Here is a 17,809-nt window from a genome sequence, read left to right as displayed (position 1 = left end):
TTTGAAGCCCCCCAACAATAATCATTGTCTATACAGAGACATCCACCTGTGGATCACCTGTAGAGACAGAATTTGAATAACTCTGTTTCTTGGCTAATTAGATTTTGCTGCTTTCTTTTGACCACTGTAACACTTTTTGTTCTTTACTTCTCAGGCATGTAGCACAGTGTTTTTCAACCAGGGGACCACGGCCTGCTATGTCAGGTCATAGATGACTTACTTTTGTCAGATTTGCCTAAAACATACAATTTGCACACATATACTGCACAGCTAACTAAAAAATAAAATTTTAACTTTACATTTGAAATTTTAAAAAGCATAATTTTAATAATAGCTTATCTTTTTTTTACAAGATCAGTAATCATTTTGATTTTGCTTTGAATTTATTAATTAACACCCAGTGTAGCTCAAACTACAGTGTAACTTACTGAACTTACATATCATAACTATTAATTTAAATTTTATGGGATGTGTTCTGTTCATATACACTAACACCTATGGAAAAAAGGTAGCTTATGTACAAAAGATTATCGTTTTATTGCAGATATAGTAAACATTTTATTGTTATGAATCAAGGTTACAACAGTAAGCCTACATGACTCACCGCTGACCTTACACACTGAGCTGCGTTACACAAGGCGCACCCAGGACCAGAGGCAGCCAATAAAAATCCACGATTATCACTTCCTGGCCAATCATCTTTTAGTGCGATTATTCATCCATATTTGTAGTTTATTTCAGTTTGTCTTGTAAACATACGATACTGTTTCGATTTTTTGTAAGCCTCGTTTTTAAACCTTTTAAAAAAATAAATAGCCTAAATAAGGAGTCAATATCCTCTTTAGTCCGCTCACGATGTTATTTTTTAGAAAACATATTTCAAGCTTTAGAAGATTTTACAAGGCAGACATTGTGAGATGGGGGCTTTAAATAGCTTATTTTTGTGGACAACAAGGATCCTTGAAGTTAAATTGGTTGAGATAGTGATTTAGCAGACACTGTTATCAAGAATTTAAGTTATTTAGATTCATGTGAGAATATTAAGGTCAATAGATGCATAGACAGACATGCGTGAAAGAAAGGCTGCGTGTTGTTACTGTTTTTGTAGGAGGTGAGTTTATGAAGACTAAAAGTCGTTGGTTTGAACACTTTGTAAGAAGTATTCTCTCAATAATGCTGGGTTATTTTCAACCCAACATTGGGTCAAAAAATCCAATGGGCGCCGGGTTAAATTAACCCAGAAAATGTTTAAACCAACAATAGATTAAAACAAGTTACAACACAGCATTTTGGGTTGAAAACAACCTATTTACAGTGTAAATTTAATAATTTCTAAAGTCAACCTCCAATGTGATTGACTGTTAGCCCAAAACAACTACATGTTTTACTGTTATTCTACACTATGTATGATACTGTAAGTGGTCTGACCAGAAAAACAAAAACCCAATATTGAGCTCTGTGTAGTCACACAAATACTGACAAATGACGTAGCGTTATTATTTTGCGTTTACGCATCACACGTGCTGCGTTTAATTCCAACGGGAAAGCCATTGTGTCAAAATGTAACTGGATCGTATTTCCATGCTTTCGTTGACGTCACAAAGGGTAGGGCGCAATCACATGGATTTCTGGGCTGGACAGGAAACGGAGACGCCGGGAACGCGCATCGCTCCGCAGCTGCCAGCCACGCTCAAAACGGGAATGGACGCGGGAGAGAAACGGGAGTCTCGCTCATCTCGGTATCCTTATCAAATATAAGCGGTCGACGCGGGCGGAGAAAAGCCGATCCGGCTTTGAGAGGAGCCGGGATTCGGTCGCTGGATTTGCGCAACACGTCGGCGGTTTTTCCCCATTGTTACCGTTTCCTTTGGAAAAGGCACGAGCCGCGGGAGCGTCGGCTTGCTTTGCGACAGTAAGCGGCTACTCTTTATTTATACTCGCTGTTGTATGTTTGTATTGTTGTGGTGATTGTAATCCCTCTCTGAAATAAAGAACAGATTATACGCATGGCCATGTATTCACGCTGGCTATGTTATATTGGCTCATTAACTATGGATAGACAGGGAGCTGCCCTGATATTCAGACAGCTGTGTGGTGCCCTCACGTCTGAATAACGGCCCTGCGCTCTGAATTTTCAAGCGTTAAAGCCCATTTATGTTGTACTGTGTAACTGAACACTATAAAGATTAATGATATGTTTTAAACATGCTGACCATCCAGCTTTTGCTATGAGAGAGAATAATGAATCCGTGAATTTGGAAAAATCGCGAGATTTATCAGTCAAAGAGGACGAGGTGCATCTCGCGTTTGTCTGAGTAAATTATCTATTATGTATTCATTTAAAGGGGTCTCAGCTTTCAAGTACCAGTAATGTCTGTACCACTTATGTTTTGCAGCACCTTTGTATGCCATTTAAACGTCATTTCTGTTGTTTTATCGTCATTTATATCGGGTGGCGTGTTCTGCAGTAACACATACTGCAAACAGATGAGCCATTGCCAAATTGTAGCTACACACACGCGCGCACACACACATTGATGTTTTGAGTGTCCAGACTCCACCCTTTGCATGGCAGCTGTGCTTTTGCTGGTGCTCGTGAAGTCCAGGCTTATTTGCGCAGATCGAGTATGTTTATATAAGCCTCATAATAGATAAATCTCGATGGATTTAGCCTATTCCTAAAGCTACTTATACAGATCTGATTCTGCTTATTGTTGAATAACTGTAACTAAATATCAGTGATCATGTTTGTGTTGTGTGTTAATAAATGCACGGCTGTTGGTTTGGTAAAAATTTAACCAGTCTTTAAACTGCATAGCCTACTGTATGTGTGTGAGATGCATGTGAGCAGGGAGTCCCTTCTGTTTAGTACTTTCTGATATGCCCTTACTGAAGGGTAGCCTACTTTTCTGGCAAAGATTGAGTGATTTTACTGGTGTAAATCTGTTATGTAGATTATCTCATTGTGATTGTCTTTTTTGTGTCTTAAAGGGGTTAGTTCATACCAAAATTAAATTCGGACAGAATTTTACACACCCTTTACATCGCTTCACACTCGTATGATCTTTGTTCATATTCAGAAAACAAATGAAGTTATTTTTGATGAAATCTGGAATCCCCAGAGACAGCAGTGCAACCACCCTTGTCAAGGCCCAGAAAGTCAGTATAAAGACACTGGGTCTCATTCACTAAGCATGTGTATGCACAATTTTGTTCGTAAAATGTGCGTACAGAGGTTTTATCAAATCATGATTCAACAAAAACTTTCATACTTCAATTTATTTTAAATGTATGCAAAAACGTAAGAACAACTTAGACAACACGTGTGCAATAATCATGAACAAGGAAAAAGAACCCTATATAACATAACATATATACCATAGATATATGTTATATAGGGTTCTTTTTCCTTGTTCATGATTATTGCGTACGTGTGGTCGAAGTTGTTCTTACGTTTTTGAATACATTTAAAATAAATTTTAATACGAAAGTTTTTGTTGAATCATGATTTGTAAGTTAAAACGTCAGTACGCACATTTTGCGAACAAATTTGTGCGTACACATGCTTAGTGAATGAGACCCATTGTCAGAATAATCTATGTGACTAAGTGGATCAATCTTCATAGCATGAAGTGACAATAATACTTTATGTGCTAAAAACTGTTATTATTAAATTGCAAAGCCTCCATAGATGCGTTTTTTATTTCATATATAAAATACATGCATGCTTTTTATGTATCAAAAACTGTTTATTTACTGCTTTATTTATATCCAAAACATTTTTCTTTAATCTTCTATATTTTACCTAAAATGTATAGTGTTCTTTTGCAAAATATGCTTTTTATTTTTGCCATATGTGAGGCAATAATCCAGCGTCCATCCTTACCAGATTTCTCATAGAGCTGGCCTCCTTTACTTAAATTACGTCAGATGATTGTGAAACTGGGGTGGATGCTGACTGTGCGGACCCTGAGGTCCAGATGCAGGAAGTCTAGCAGCCTGGTAATGTTGCTGCTCAACTGGTTCTTTGTTCTGAGGGATCTTAAATGAGGTTCTGATTCATTAGGTTCTGTATAGGGCTGACCTTTTCAGCAGGACTCACACCGCTGCCACTCTTCCTTGACTCAGCACTGAAACTAGATATGACAGTGAGGCACTTCAGGACAAAGAGAGAAGGAGAAGAAGAATGGAAGTGGAAATGGGCAGATAGGGAGTGAAATCATTTAAATTAATAGTGTCCCATGAGGTTTAGACAAAAGGACATATTTTGTTGGTGCAGTTGCAGGTCAACCAAGACTCACCATATGCATCAATCTTTGACACAGCTCAAAATGTAATATAAATGATTGAAGCTTTCATGCCAACTTTAATCAGCTAATTTAAATTTTTATGCCAATGCTTTTAACTTGCACTGCATTCAGTATACATTTTATCAGTATGTGTGTTGTTCCCTGAATCGAACCCACAACCTTAGTGTTGTGGGTTACGATGCACTCTAGTAGATGAGCTACTACAGGAAGAGAATTTGGTGACATCTGCTGCACAGCAGCTCTAATGTATTGCCAGGTGTGTGTGGTCTGTCATCAGCTTAGATGTGTACTCCCTTGGATATAACAAACCTTAGACCAAAGCATGATTTGTCATCAGAATGATTTGTCATTAACCCCTCTGTCTCAAATGCCGGCAATGACAAAGGTACTGCAAACATGTAAAGGTGACCAGGGTGACTCATGAGATAGCGTTTGTACATACGGCTTGTTGACCTTCGCATTGTAATCCACTAATGTTTTATCGGGTGTGTTTGGTTTCGTATTGTTCAGAGCAATATTGAACTGGGATGCCAGAATGGTATATTTGCATTCCCTGAAGAGGACTCACTCCTTGTATCTTTTATATGTTGGGTGAAAGATTAAAACAGTTTTCCTTTTACAAACCATGGCAGCTGAAGCCTGGCATTAGCATGGTTTCATTTGTATTGTGTGTGTGTGAGGCTGTCAGAGATCTGCTTTATGTTTTTCCAACCCAATTTGCCATGACAATGCATAAATTATTTTGATTGACCGATGGCTTTCACTTGTGCGGTGGTTTTAACTCCCTGGCATACAGTTTAAATTAAAAAGCTTTTTACCTCACAAAATGCTGTGTCAGAAATCAGGACCCCATTAAACAAAGTAAAATGCTCACACCCCATAGTAGGAACGGTTCAGCACTATACATCTTTTGCTAAGGGCTCTGCCAAATATTTTGGGTTAAACACAACCTAAGGATAAAAACCTTAGTTTTATAACAAAAAAATTGCAGAGTTGCCAGGTTTTCACAGCAAAACCCACCAAATTGCTCCTCAAAACTAGCACAAGCATGTTTTAAAAGGGGGCAAATCATGTTCCGGAGGTAAAATCTTTGTATTTGGCACGATTCATCTGCTTAAATTTGCATTCCTGAGGCTAAATATAACATTATTGGGGTTGCAACAGTATGAAAGGACACCTATTATGCCCATTTTTAAAGATGTAATATAAGTCTCAGGTGTGTCTAGAATGTGTCTGTGAAGTTTTAGCTTAAAATACCCCACACATCATTTGCTATAGCATTTCCAAAATGGCCCTATTTCGGTTGGAAGGAAAAAGGGATGTCTGTACCTTTAAATGCAAATGAGCTCCTGCCCTCATTCCCTTAACAGATTATAGGACAACAGTATCTTTAGCATTAGTGCTACAATGTGCTAACAAACCCGTTTTAGAAAAGCTTTTGCATAAAATCACCTAGTCAGTCTGTGGCCATGGGTGGAGCTTTGCTTGTGTGACATCACATTAACAAGAGAATCAAAACCGCATAAGACGGAGTGGGTGTTTTTTTTTTATTGTAGATGTGCGTTCACACACTGCCGACGCACATTTATGGATTTTGCATAATATGTGCCCTTTTAAAGTAGCCCAATTCCATGGGGAAACCATAAATTCTGCAGGACTTGGTAGGGTTTATTACAGTTCTCTGAAATGTTATACTGACACCTGTTGGTGTGGATGCATGACATTTTTTCTGCTAACCACTGCTGCTTTACACTAAAGCAGTTTGTTTACCTACTTTCTTTTTTTCTGTTCCTTCACTCTCATACTACAAACATTTGCATTTAGGAATTAAATCCCAACGATTACTGACATTTTGGCAGCCAGCTACTTCAGTGCACTGTGACCAGACTATATTTTGGACAAAAGGCATTTTGTCATCGTAGTTTGTTTCATTGCTCCACTAGGAACTGTTTGCCTCATTTTCCCACCCGTTCTGTTTGAACTGTCCAGTGAATCACTCACATGTTGATGATAAATATCATCACTCTTAATTATGATGTTGACTCTGGCGCCGTTGTTTTGTTGTGTCTTGAGTGCATCCTACATTGTATCTGCTGTTATTTATTGTTTGTTTGTTTGTTTTTGTTTAGATTTAACATGCCTTGTTCAAAGTATTATATAAAGCATAAAACATACTGTTCTTATTAGTAATTTGGTCAGCGCCGATTAGGATGATCTCATGTTATTTGAATCATACTTTAAGAAAAGTATGATTTACTTTGTAAAACTTGGTTGTCAAACATTAAGTGCACGTTTGACATTCAGTAATGTGAAACTAAAGTTTTTGTTAAAGCACATGAATTTGTAATTATATAAACCTCGTGTTTGAGCTGTTAAAAGCATGTGGCACAGTGTTGTGTTCACTTATGAAACGGCATTTGTATACACCTCACAGCTGTACTTGAGAAAGGGTGTGAGTGACTTTCCACTCACTGACTGTTTTTTGTTTTTTCTTTGACAAACCTTTGACAGTCTGCAGGCTTAACTGACGGTCAATTAGATTGTGTCACATTATACTGCTGCCAAGATTTTATGGAAACAGTTGACTTTGGCACTCTTCATTCCCAGTGTCCCTGTGATGGGACTGACTTTTTCCCTCAGGACACAAGCTCTAAAGAGGGGGAAACGAAGAAGTTCAGTGGGTTCTTCTCAAGGCCCACCATCAGCTAAATATGAAGTGCTGCTTTCTCGGCTTATTGTTTGTCCTCTTGACAGATGCTTTTTGTACTTGATGTTTCATTAAATATATTTATTCTTATTAAGAAACACTTTATTGAGAAAAAAGTAATGGCTACAGGGCTCCAGACTGCCACCATATGGGGGCATTTTGCCACCAAAATGTGAGAGTGTGCCACCGAATTTTACATCCAGTTGCACATGTGCGACCAGTAAATTTGATCTTTTTTTGTGATGTGAGACTGAATTTGAAACAGCACATTGTACTTTCTGCATCTATCATCAAAGTATTTATTAGTAATACAGTGGAAATTAGTAGAAATGTGAATATTTGGTTAGCATGTTGATTTTGTGCCCCTAAATTTTCTGGTTGCGCCCCTAAAATTTTCAGTTGGGGGCCACTGTGCTCCTAGTGAAAAAAGTTAGTCTGGAGCCCTGCTGACTCTATGGTATTACAAAATAGGTCTAGGAAGGGTGGCCCCAATGGACCCAAATGCGAAGTGGTGTGATCCTTTATAATGAATGGCTCACTGACTGTGTGCATTATCCTTCTATTATGGCTACTTAATAAATGCATGTATACATAAATGGACATAAAATATCGATTTGAGTTATGATTCGTGTATTATGTGAAAAGAAACGTTGCGTGATTATACAGGTATTTAGGAAATGATTTGTCTGGGACAACAGTGAATAATTATACAATTTAGCAGTGTGACTGCCTTAATTGACCAATCAGAGTCTAGTATTTTAAAAAGCTGTGTAGTAAGTGTTAACATCGTATTTGCACAATGTTATTGATGGCCGCTGCTGATGCAGAGCACTTTAACGTGCTTGTCTGCTTGGCAGATTCGCCCGAGGTGCTTTCTGTTATTGTTGAGTGAATTGCTTCTTGGAAATGTCTGTGTCACAGCTTCAGATCACAAATTACTCTGTGTAGGAAATATTAATCGCTTTAAATATTAGGAGTATACACTTTGCCTGTAAAATACAGTATGTTATTTTTAAACAGTTTGTGTGCTGTTATATTTTGCTGAATCATTGTGTTGCTGAGTGCTACTTTTTGTTTATGGTTGGATGGAACAAGGCCTCACCCTATGCAAATACACTGCATGTTAAAGACATTTATTTCTCCTGTCTAATTCTGACAATCCACAGCAGTATTTTGCTTCAGTAAAATGTTTTTAGCTGCATTTCTTGAACTGGAATACATTTAAACGGCTTTTTAGCTTTGGCATCTTTTCTAATCATTCACTTCAATTCAGTGCAACAAAGGTGGATAAAGTTTAAAGGGATAGTTCGGCCAAAAATGATATTAAATCCATGATTTACTCGCCCCCAAGCTGTCCGAGTTGCATATGTACATCGTTTTTCAGACAAACACATTTTCGGATATTTTAGAAAATGTTTTAGATCTTTCAGTTAATTAAATGTGAAGTTACAGGGTCCACGACCTTCAAGTCCAAAAAAAGTGCGTCCATCCTTCACAAAATAAATCCAAACGGCTCCAGGATGATAAACAAAGGTCTTCTGAGGGTAATTCGCGTGGTGCTGTAGAAATATCCATATTTAAAACTTTTTATTAACTAAAATAACTACCTTCCGGTAGTGCCGCCATCTTAGACTCCTCTGTATTCAGGAGAGAGTATCAGCGTAGTGTACGCACTTTTCTTAGTGATGTATGACAAATTCGGAGGGCGGGGGCACAGAGCAGCAGCAGAGTAGCCTCCATAGGCTGAGTAAGCTCTCATCCTGAATGCGGATGCGTCTAAGATGGCGGCGCTACAGGAAGGTAGTTATTTTAGTTTATAAAGTTTTAAATATGGATATTTCTACAACAACACCGCGCGGATTACCCTCAGAAGACCTTTGTTTATCGTCCTGGAGCTGTTTGTATTTATTTTTTGAAGGATGGATGCACTTTTTTTGGACTTGAAGGTCGTGGACCCTGTAACTTCACATTTAATTAACTGAAAGATCTAAAACATTTTCTAAAATATCCGAAAATGTGTTTGTCTGAAAAACGATGGACATATGCAACTCGGACAGCTTGGGGGTGAGTAAATCATGGGTTTAATATCATTTTTGGCCGAACTATCCTTTTAAATGAGGGAACTTAGCTACATTTAAATTTAAATTTGAATATCATGCTGACTTTCTCCTGTTTGCTCCTTTTTCACCAAGTAACCACCAGCATTGCTGTTGACAACCACTTAACATATTAGCAACACACTGGCATCCATTCAAATAACTTTAAAGAGTGATGGCGAGTTTTGTTTGAGCATTCACCACTTAGGTTTATGTCATTAGATGTAAAACCTACAGCAGTTTTGGACACATGACCACCTCAGTGACACTCGTTTTTTAATCTGCTTTTAATGTCTTCTGACCTGCTCTCAGAAGTAAGCCAAATGTGTGGGCGAGGGAGTAAATGTGAGAGATGGTTAGAAAGTGGCTAGAGTTCACACGATAGATCATCAAACGTCACGTCTGTCTTGTCTCTCTGTCAATTCAAATAATGACAGACATGTCTGGCTGCATGATTACCGTGCAGTTATCTGTGTTTCTGACAAAATCTGTGCATGGCCTTGTCAGCACAATCGGAGCGTTGTCCTGTCCTGACCTGTTTTTCGCTCTATAGTGGGTCATAGTCATGGAGAATGAAGTATTAAACTTGTATAACTATGCAACCAGGGTTGCTACTGGTTTTATAGAAATATTTTAGCAGTAAAGTTGTTGGCTTACCAGAAAACTATTTTTAATGGAAGAAACATTCTGGCGAGTTGACTTGAAGTTGAATTTAATGCTTGGAAAATTTACTCTCTCATGTTTTTTTGTACTTTCGTTGGATGTTGTTGATTCTGGTCTGTCAAGCATTTTCTTCTTTTCTCTGTTTGGTGAAGTGGGAGATGAATGAGAAGATGGAGATCAGGATTTTCAGTCAAGAAGTTTTCTTTTGGTGCATCGCTTGTTTTGATGTCAAAATGCATGTTTGTTCTTTACACAAAGCTATCGAGGGGGTTCACAAGTGTGAACCAAATATGGATGTTTTTATGATGCCCTAATTGTCATTTTAGAACTTGACACCCTATTCATTTAATTGAAAAGGGTACCCTGGACATCCTGTCTAGTGTCTAACATCTTATATGATCTATTACAGAAATGTATACAGGTTTTATATGGCCTAAGTAAAGATTTTTGTGTAGTATAAAAGGGAGCAAGTCATGACCGCCAATCAAGATTTTGAAAGATATCAAGGCTAAATGAAGAGGAAAATCTGAGACGGCACAGTCACTTATCTTAGTAGTAACTGTATCCTTTATATATAAACACAAAGAGAGAAACTCCTTACTGTGCACGGGACACAGAAAATCATTTGATCATCATTACAGTCGTTCGTGTCTGTCGTGTTATAGCATGTCTGGAACAGCTGTCATAATGCAAGGAGAAACATAATTACATCCCAGCTGTTTTTCTCTTTGACACATCCAGCACTGGGGTGAAGGAGAGGCGAATTTCTATTGAGCTGTTTAAGGTGGTTTTAGCCTTACTGGATTTGACACCTTTATTTAGTTTAACTTGTTTTATTGGCTTTTTCTGCCAGTCATAATTTTTATTTGGTTGTACTGAAGGCTATTTGTAAATTGAAGTGATGTAGAAACTTGGGATATGATTCAGGTAAAAGTTCAGCAGAATTTTCCAAACTGTCTGAAGATTGTTATAAATAATATGGCATTTCTGGACAGAAAGTGTTTAGTAAAGGAAAGTGACTCAGGCAGAGGTTTGTTTTTCTACTGACTGAAGTCTACAAGGGAGTTTCACATAAATGAAAGGATTAATTATTTGTATCCATGTTAAAAAGAAGTTAGAAAAGATGTAAATGTATTTTGAGTATAAAAAGTACATTGATTTTAAAGCAAATAATTTGATAAAAGTTGTTATTTTAATATTCATGAAGTATTATGTATCACTTTGAGACTCCAACCTGTTTGTGAGCAAGGGCTACCAAAATGATTAAAACAATTTGGAGGGCAACTTTTTAAAATGGTGTACTCAAAGTTTTTATTGTTGATTTGATTTTACTTGTTGACAATGATACTTTATATTATTGTTTATAGTGTAAGCATTAGGGATGTAACGATTCAATCGCGTGTCCCATTAAAAATGCCTGTCTGAAATCGATTCTGAATCGCAATGCTGCGATTCTGGGTTTCATGCACAGCTTGTGTGTGTACTGCGGCATTTGGTCAGTAGGAAGTCCTTATCAATCTAAAATCATTATGAGTCGGAGTTGTTTATAACGTGCATTTAAAAAAGCAACACTCGTTAAATAAAAATCATTCAAAATATTCATGAAAATACCTGAAACAATCTGAAGAACAGCGTATAAATATTCCTGTAGACATTTCCTGGAATAGCTTTTGTAATGCTGCTACTTCTGTGGCACAAAGGGAGTTTCTGCATGAGAGCGCCCCCTGGCGTTGGGATGTGCCGGGATTTCACCGTAATTCATTCATTGAGAAAAAGCGCATTTGCACGATTAATTGTTACACCCCTACAAGATGGTGATCAAAGTGACCATGTAAATTTTCAATAATCTACATTTCTGCCTGTTGGAATTAGACCATTTTGCTTAATGTGTGTATTCGAGTATAGTGCTTTTAAATTGTCGTGATGCAATCAATTATGAGTTGTGTCTCTTGTGTTTCAGTTAAGTAGTGCTGTATGTATGATGCAATGACATATGACAAATTGCTGCCTGCGTTAAGTGTACTAAATCGATCAGTTACGAGGATTCATTTCTGCTAGGATGTCGCCTTACAAGGCGGCCGTCCTTGAAGCTGTAAACAACAAGGCAGCTCTCAAGGTTTCTAAAGTTCCTGGACAACTGGCATTGCTTCTTGTCACCTCTCTTCTCCTGTTTCCACATTTAATTTTTGGCTTCGAGCTTTCCGTGTCACCGTTAAAATATTCCCACTGTTGCGTGCTTCTTAATACTCACCATGTGTGTGTGTGTGTGTTTTGAAACAATCGCTCTGACCCTCCAGTGGCGCCAACCACGGTGCGCAGAAACTAATCTACTTCTCTGCAATTAAACCCAGACGTGTGCACACGTACGCACACCATTATGCGTGCTGATGCACTAAAGACTGCATTGGTGTGAAAGTAGATAGTTTTAGGATTTGTTAGGATCTCTGCTCCTGGCTGTGGGGTTAAATTTCAAAGTAGGACTTGAGGAGGTTCAAATGATGGGTCTCCAGCAGACTCCTGCCTAAGGCTATTCAGAAAGAGGTCATGAATAAATCACCAGTCATTGTTTATCAAATAAAATATTTCAATCATCATGTTATGTAACATAACTTGACATGGAATTACATCTTAAATAGAAAAGGCCATTCCATGTATATGGGAAGATCCCAATATACAGAACGTTGTCATGAAAGGCCATCGACAAGGAAGGGATGTTTCAGCCTTATATCCAGAGAAAGAGGAAGATGTTGTCTCACAATGTCTTTGAGTTGCTGATTTATGCTTGGTAATAGACGTAGAAATGTACTTTAGGAGAAAATGGTTTTCACTCTGAGCATTGGAACATTCTGTTTATGCCCCTCAGAAGCGCTTCCTGTCTGTACATGCCGGCCAGTTTCTTCTGAACATCACTTCTTCTGGATGAGTTTCTATTTCTGTACAGCAGGAAATGGCTGCAAACCAATATTGTTTCTTCTTTGTGTTTCTTCTCCAACACCATTTTAACACTATTCTTCCTACTGGCTGTGTTTCCCCCCGTATGATCTAATGTAGCAACAATTGTCTTGTGTGTATCCGTATTGACTTATGCTATTTTTGCCACCCTGCTGAAAAAACAAAGCTTAAGCTGTGTTGATGGTCTTGGCTGGCTAGATTAAGATCCTACTTGTCACATTTTAGACCAGCATGCCTCATATCCAAGCCAGATGGTCAGGGTGGGAGAGTTTTGGTTAAACTGTGTATTTTCAGTAGGACTTTCTGACGTATCATCCACAGGTCTCTGTTAATTCAGATGGGAGGTGGTGTGACCATCTTCTTGCTCTGCAGATCCATGTGGCCCAGTTTAGGATCCTCTGGGTGAAATATCCTGACCATGTGGTCATGGGAGTTGGGCCACTCAAAGCATAACTCGCACATAAAAGATGAGCACACAAAGAAGCTTTTGTGTAAGATTTGTTGGAGGTCGTAGTGGGTGGTTGGTTGAACATACACACACACACAATATGAGACAGATGAGTCATTAGCCAGAATGATTTTCGGAGACTGGACGGACCGCGTTCTTTCCCCGTTACTTTATACATGTCTCGTATGCGGCTTATAGACTCAACATCGACCATTTCACACTCAGTCGCAAGGTCACATAACTTGCTGCTACATCAGTGGCTTTATGTGAATCACATTTGCAAAACACTCTCACATTCTCACATCTAAGTGTGTAAAGCTTTAGTTATGCATCTGGAGGAGAATTTAAAACTAAACAATATTTTTTTTATTTGTTTGTGCAAAAATCTGTGCTATTATGCTAAAGTGTGGGTGGTTTTCTGAGCAATGATGTAGTTGCTAAGGTTTTTTTATAAAGCTTGTTGCTATGAATTTGCTATGGTTTTTTCGGTGGCTGTCAAAAGTGCCCACTCCCAAGTCCTCTGGATATTTTGGTCCCTAAAAATGGAACGTTGTTCCTCAAATCCAAATCTTCTAAATATTGTATTTGACTGAAGAGTCTTTAAAGTGTAGCTCATGTCCATCCACTCTTAAAGTCGCTATGAAACGGAAGTAGCAATTGTTTTATTTTTCCTGTGGTGATGTATATCCGAGTGAATCGTTTCTACAATGATAAAAGGTAGGGTTGGACTTAAATTCGTCCATCGTGAACTGATTGGATAGTTTGAAGTTGGGTCATGTTGCTATTTGCTAATCACTGCGATCTTTCTTTTCCTGGACCCCGCCCACCTGCCATACCAGGTCACCGGAAGTAAAGCGAGTTGAGTTTTCGGAGGAGCTTTGCGTTTTTGATTAAAGATTATGAGGGTACATACATTTTTAAAAATGAATGATGCTCACAGATAAGTAATTTATAAAAAAAATTCATTTCAATTTCATTACTACTTTAAAGGGGACATATCATAAAAATCTGACTTTTCATGTTTAAGTGCTATAATTGGGTCTCTCGTGCTTCTACCAACCTAGAAAATGTAAAAAAACATTAACTTAGTTTTGGTAAACCATTCTCTGCAAGCATGTGAAAAAATAGGTCATTGAAATGTGTCTCCCCTTGTGATGTCAGAAGGGGATAATACCACCCTTTAATCTGTACTATCCAACCATAGCACTGCCATGTAGTGCATCAGCTCATTTGCATTAAAGGACAAATCCAAAAAGGGAAATTTTTGCTCACACCTACAAACATGCTATAATAATAAGTGATCTATATGATATTTTGAGATAAAACTTCAAATGCATACTCTGGAGACACCAAAGTTTTATTTGGCATCTTAAAAAAGTCTTGTGAAATGTCATGTCCCCTTGAGAAATTGCTGGGTTATTTTCAACCCAGCGCTGGTTCAAAAAGGGATAAACCCTGCAGTTGGATTAAATTAAACCAGAAAATTGTTATTCATTCTAATAATGGCGTTCAAACAACCCAGCATTTTGGGTTGAACCAACTCAAACTGCATCCTAATGGGTTGGGCATATAATTTTTTGTGCAGTCACTGCCAGGTTGAAAAACCATGATCTCGCAGGAAAACAGATCTTTTTTACTAGGTGTTGGTTTTATAGAAATGTGATGCAAAATGTACAAAAACATATGACTATTACAAAAAGGGAAGATAAGCTCCACCTCTTAATCCAACATCACTGGTATGAACAAATTGGCCACCTCGTAACACTAAACATAAGCATTAGCAAGTGCCACCAACTGTTTGTCCTGGTTTGTCATCAAGTGACCTACTTAAGAACATGTGTGGATGTTGAAATAGCTATTGTTTCATTTTAGAATTACTCATAGGAGCACTAATTAAAGCCTAATAGGACAAATTAAATTTATATTCATGACATTTATTTTAGGGGATTTCTTCTGCACATTTGCCATTCCAACTTTTGCTGGTTGTACAGCAAATAACTCCAGATCACCTCAGATCCCCTTGATTTGCTCTGGACCCAGTGACTCTGCATCACTGCAGACTCTGCAGAGTGGTGATGGAAAAAATTGTTTGGAAGAAATGTGCCTCTAACCATTTCGCATGACCCAGTTGTTGTGTTACTCTCCTCTTGCTTTTCTCTCGAGTGAGTTGCTTCTGTTCTAATTACGACCACTGGCTATGATGGAAAAGAGCGATTTCTTGAATGGGTGAGGCTGAGTCTGCTCTCATGGGCATTAAAGCTTCAGAGATATCAAAGCCATACTTTGGCCTCTGGTCCATTCCTTACTGAGTCCTACTGACCTAATAATGACTCTCAATGTCCACTGCCTCCCTCTACACCTCTAGCAGCTCTTCTGCCTTCAGGCTCTGTCAGGTTAATTATTTCAATTTGAAATAGAGCCTTAGAGCTTAGAGACAGGTGACTTGCTAATGCCCCTGGCATTGCAGTCAGAGGCTGTCAGTGACCCCATCTTTTCCAGTTTTAATCTGTGTCTGTCGAGAGGGGCAGAGGAGCTTCCTCTTTACACCTCTGACTTTGAAATTAGACACACACACACACACACACACACACACACACACACAGAGAAGCTACAGTAGCCGCCACGGACAAGCATGTCATGTTGACTCAAACAATATAGACCATTTTGCATGTAGATAAAAACTTCTCATTCTAGGGTAAACATAAGTTTCATTTGTAGGGTCTTTATACACCACTTAAACATAGTTATGTACATCCACCTAAAGGATTATTAGGAACACCATACTAATACTGTGTTTGACCCCCTTTCGCCTTCAGAACTGCCTTTATTCTACATGGCATTGATTCAACAAGGTGCTGAAAGCATTCTTTAGAAATGTTGGCCCGTATTGATAGGATAGCATCTTGCAGTTGATGGAGATTTGTGGGATGCACATCCAGGGCATGAAGCTCCCATTCCACCACATCCCAAAGATTCTCTATTGGGTTGAGATCTGGTACTGTGGGGGCCATTTTAGTACAGTGAACTCATGGTCATGTTCAAGAAACCAATTTGAAATGATTCGAGCTTTGGGACATGGTGCATTATCCTGCTGGAAGTAGCCATCAGAGATTGGGTACATGGCGGTCCTAAAGGGATGGACATGGTCAGAAACAATGCTCAGGTAGACCGTGGCCTTTAAACGATGCCCAATTGGCACTAAGGGGCCTAAAGTGTGCCAAGAAAACATCGCCCACACCATTACACCACCACCACCAGCCTGTATAGTGGTAACAAGACATGATTGATCCATGTTCTCATTCTGTTTACGCCAAATTCTGACTCTACCATCTGAATGTCTCAACAGAAATCGAAACTCATCAGACCAGGCAACATTTTTCCAGTATTGAACTGTCCCAATTTTGGTGAGCTTGTGCAAATTGTAGCTTTTTTTTCCTATTTGTAGTGGAGATGAGTGGTACCCGGTGGGGTCTTCTGCTGTTGTAGCCCGTCCGCTTCAAGGTTGTGCGTGTTGTAGCTTCACAAATGCTTTGCTGCATACCTCGGTTGTAACGAGTGGTTATTTCAGTCAAAGTCGCTCTTCTATCAGCTTGAATCTGTCGGTCCATTCTCCTCTGACCTTTAGCACCAATAATCATTTTTGCCCACAGGACTGCCACATACTGGACGTTTTCCCCTTTTCACACCATTCTTTGTAAACCCTAGAAATGGTTGTGCGTGAAAATCCCAGTAATTGAGGGGATTGTGAAATACTCAGACCGGCCCGTCTGGCACCAACAACCATGCCATGCTCAAAATTGCTTAAATCACCTTTCTATCCCATTCTGACATTCAGTTTGGAGTTCAGGAGATTGTCTTGACCAGGACCACAACCTCTAAATGCATTGAAGCAACTGCCATGTGATTGGTTGATTAGAAAATTGCATTTTATGAGAAATTGAACATGTGTCCCTAATAATCCTTTAGGTGAGTGTATATTAGATTGCATTTCTGTCAGTAGCAGGGGTCTTCAATGTTTTTCGGGCAAGGAACTGTTAGATGGAGTAGGGACCCCCTGTTAGTAAATGTGCAAAACAGAGATATTGAAGTAAGCATTACGGTGAGAAACTGTTATATCGTATCAGGTAATGCAAAGCGAATAAAGCACCACTATTGACCAATCAGAAACAAGAACTGGAACTAAGAAATGGAAACAAACCATATAGTCACACAGCCATACTATGTTAAGACAATACATTAGCAGTATTATGCATGCTGTTGTTGTACTTTTTGTGTAATGTCAATGTCAAAGTAAATTTAATTTAATTATTTTAAGGTATTTGTGTAACACATTTTACCGTGAGATGGACCAAAACTCACTCTTTCTCACTCTCATGCTGTTACAATCATGTATACATTTTGTTCTGTCGAACACAAAGGAAGATATTTTTAGAAATGTTTGTAACCAAACCGATCATGAGCATCATTAACTTCAATAGTAGAAAAAGATAACTATTTAATGATGACAGAATTTTCTTTTTTGGGTGAACTATCCCTTTTAATCTTGGTTTCACATAAACGGATAAGAGATTTACAAAAGCTAAAAATACACCCATTATTATTATTTTTAAACTGAGTTCAAAGCATAGGATTT

General features: G+C 38.5%; 1 protein-coding gene across 2 annotated transcripts in view; it reads left to right on the top strand.

The window, feature by feature from the left end:
- Positions 1 to 1,644: 1,644 nt before the first annotated feature.
- raph1a (Ras association (RalGDS/AF-6) and pleckstrin homology domains 1a) overlaps positions 1,645 to 17,809 on the top strand; it is a 67,974-nt gene continuing 51,809 nt past the window's right edge. For both annotated transcript variants that reach the window (XM_065292851.2, XM_065292853.2), the window contains exon 1: positions 1,645 to 1,912. The gene's annotated coding sequence lies outside the window, so the exon portion shown is untranslated. The remainder of the gene's footprint in view (positions 1,913 to 17,809) is intronic.

The sequence above is a fragment of the Paramisgurnus dabryanus genome, chromosome 15 (genome assembly GCF_030506205.2).
Source record: "Paramisgurnus dabryanus chromosome 15, PD_genome_1.1, whole genome shotgun sequence".
Lineage (NCBI taxonomy): Eukaryota > Metazoa > Chordata > Actinopteri > Cypriniformes > Cobitidae > Paramisgurnus > Paramisgurnus dabryanus.
The sequence above is the reverse complement of the archived record's forward strand: the minus strand, read 5'-3'. Positions and strand labels throughout refer to the sequence as shown.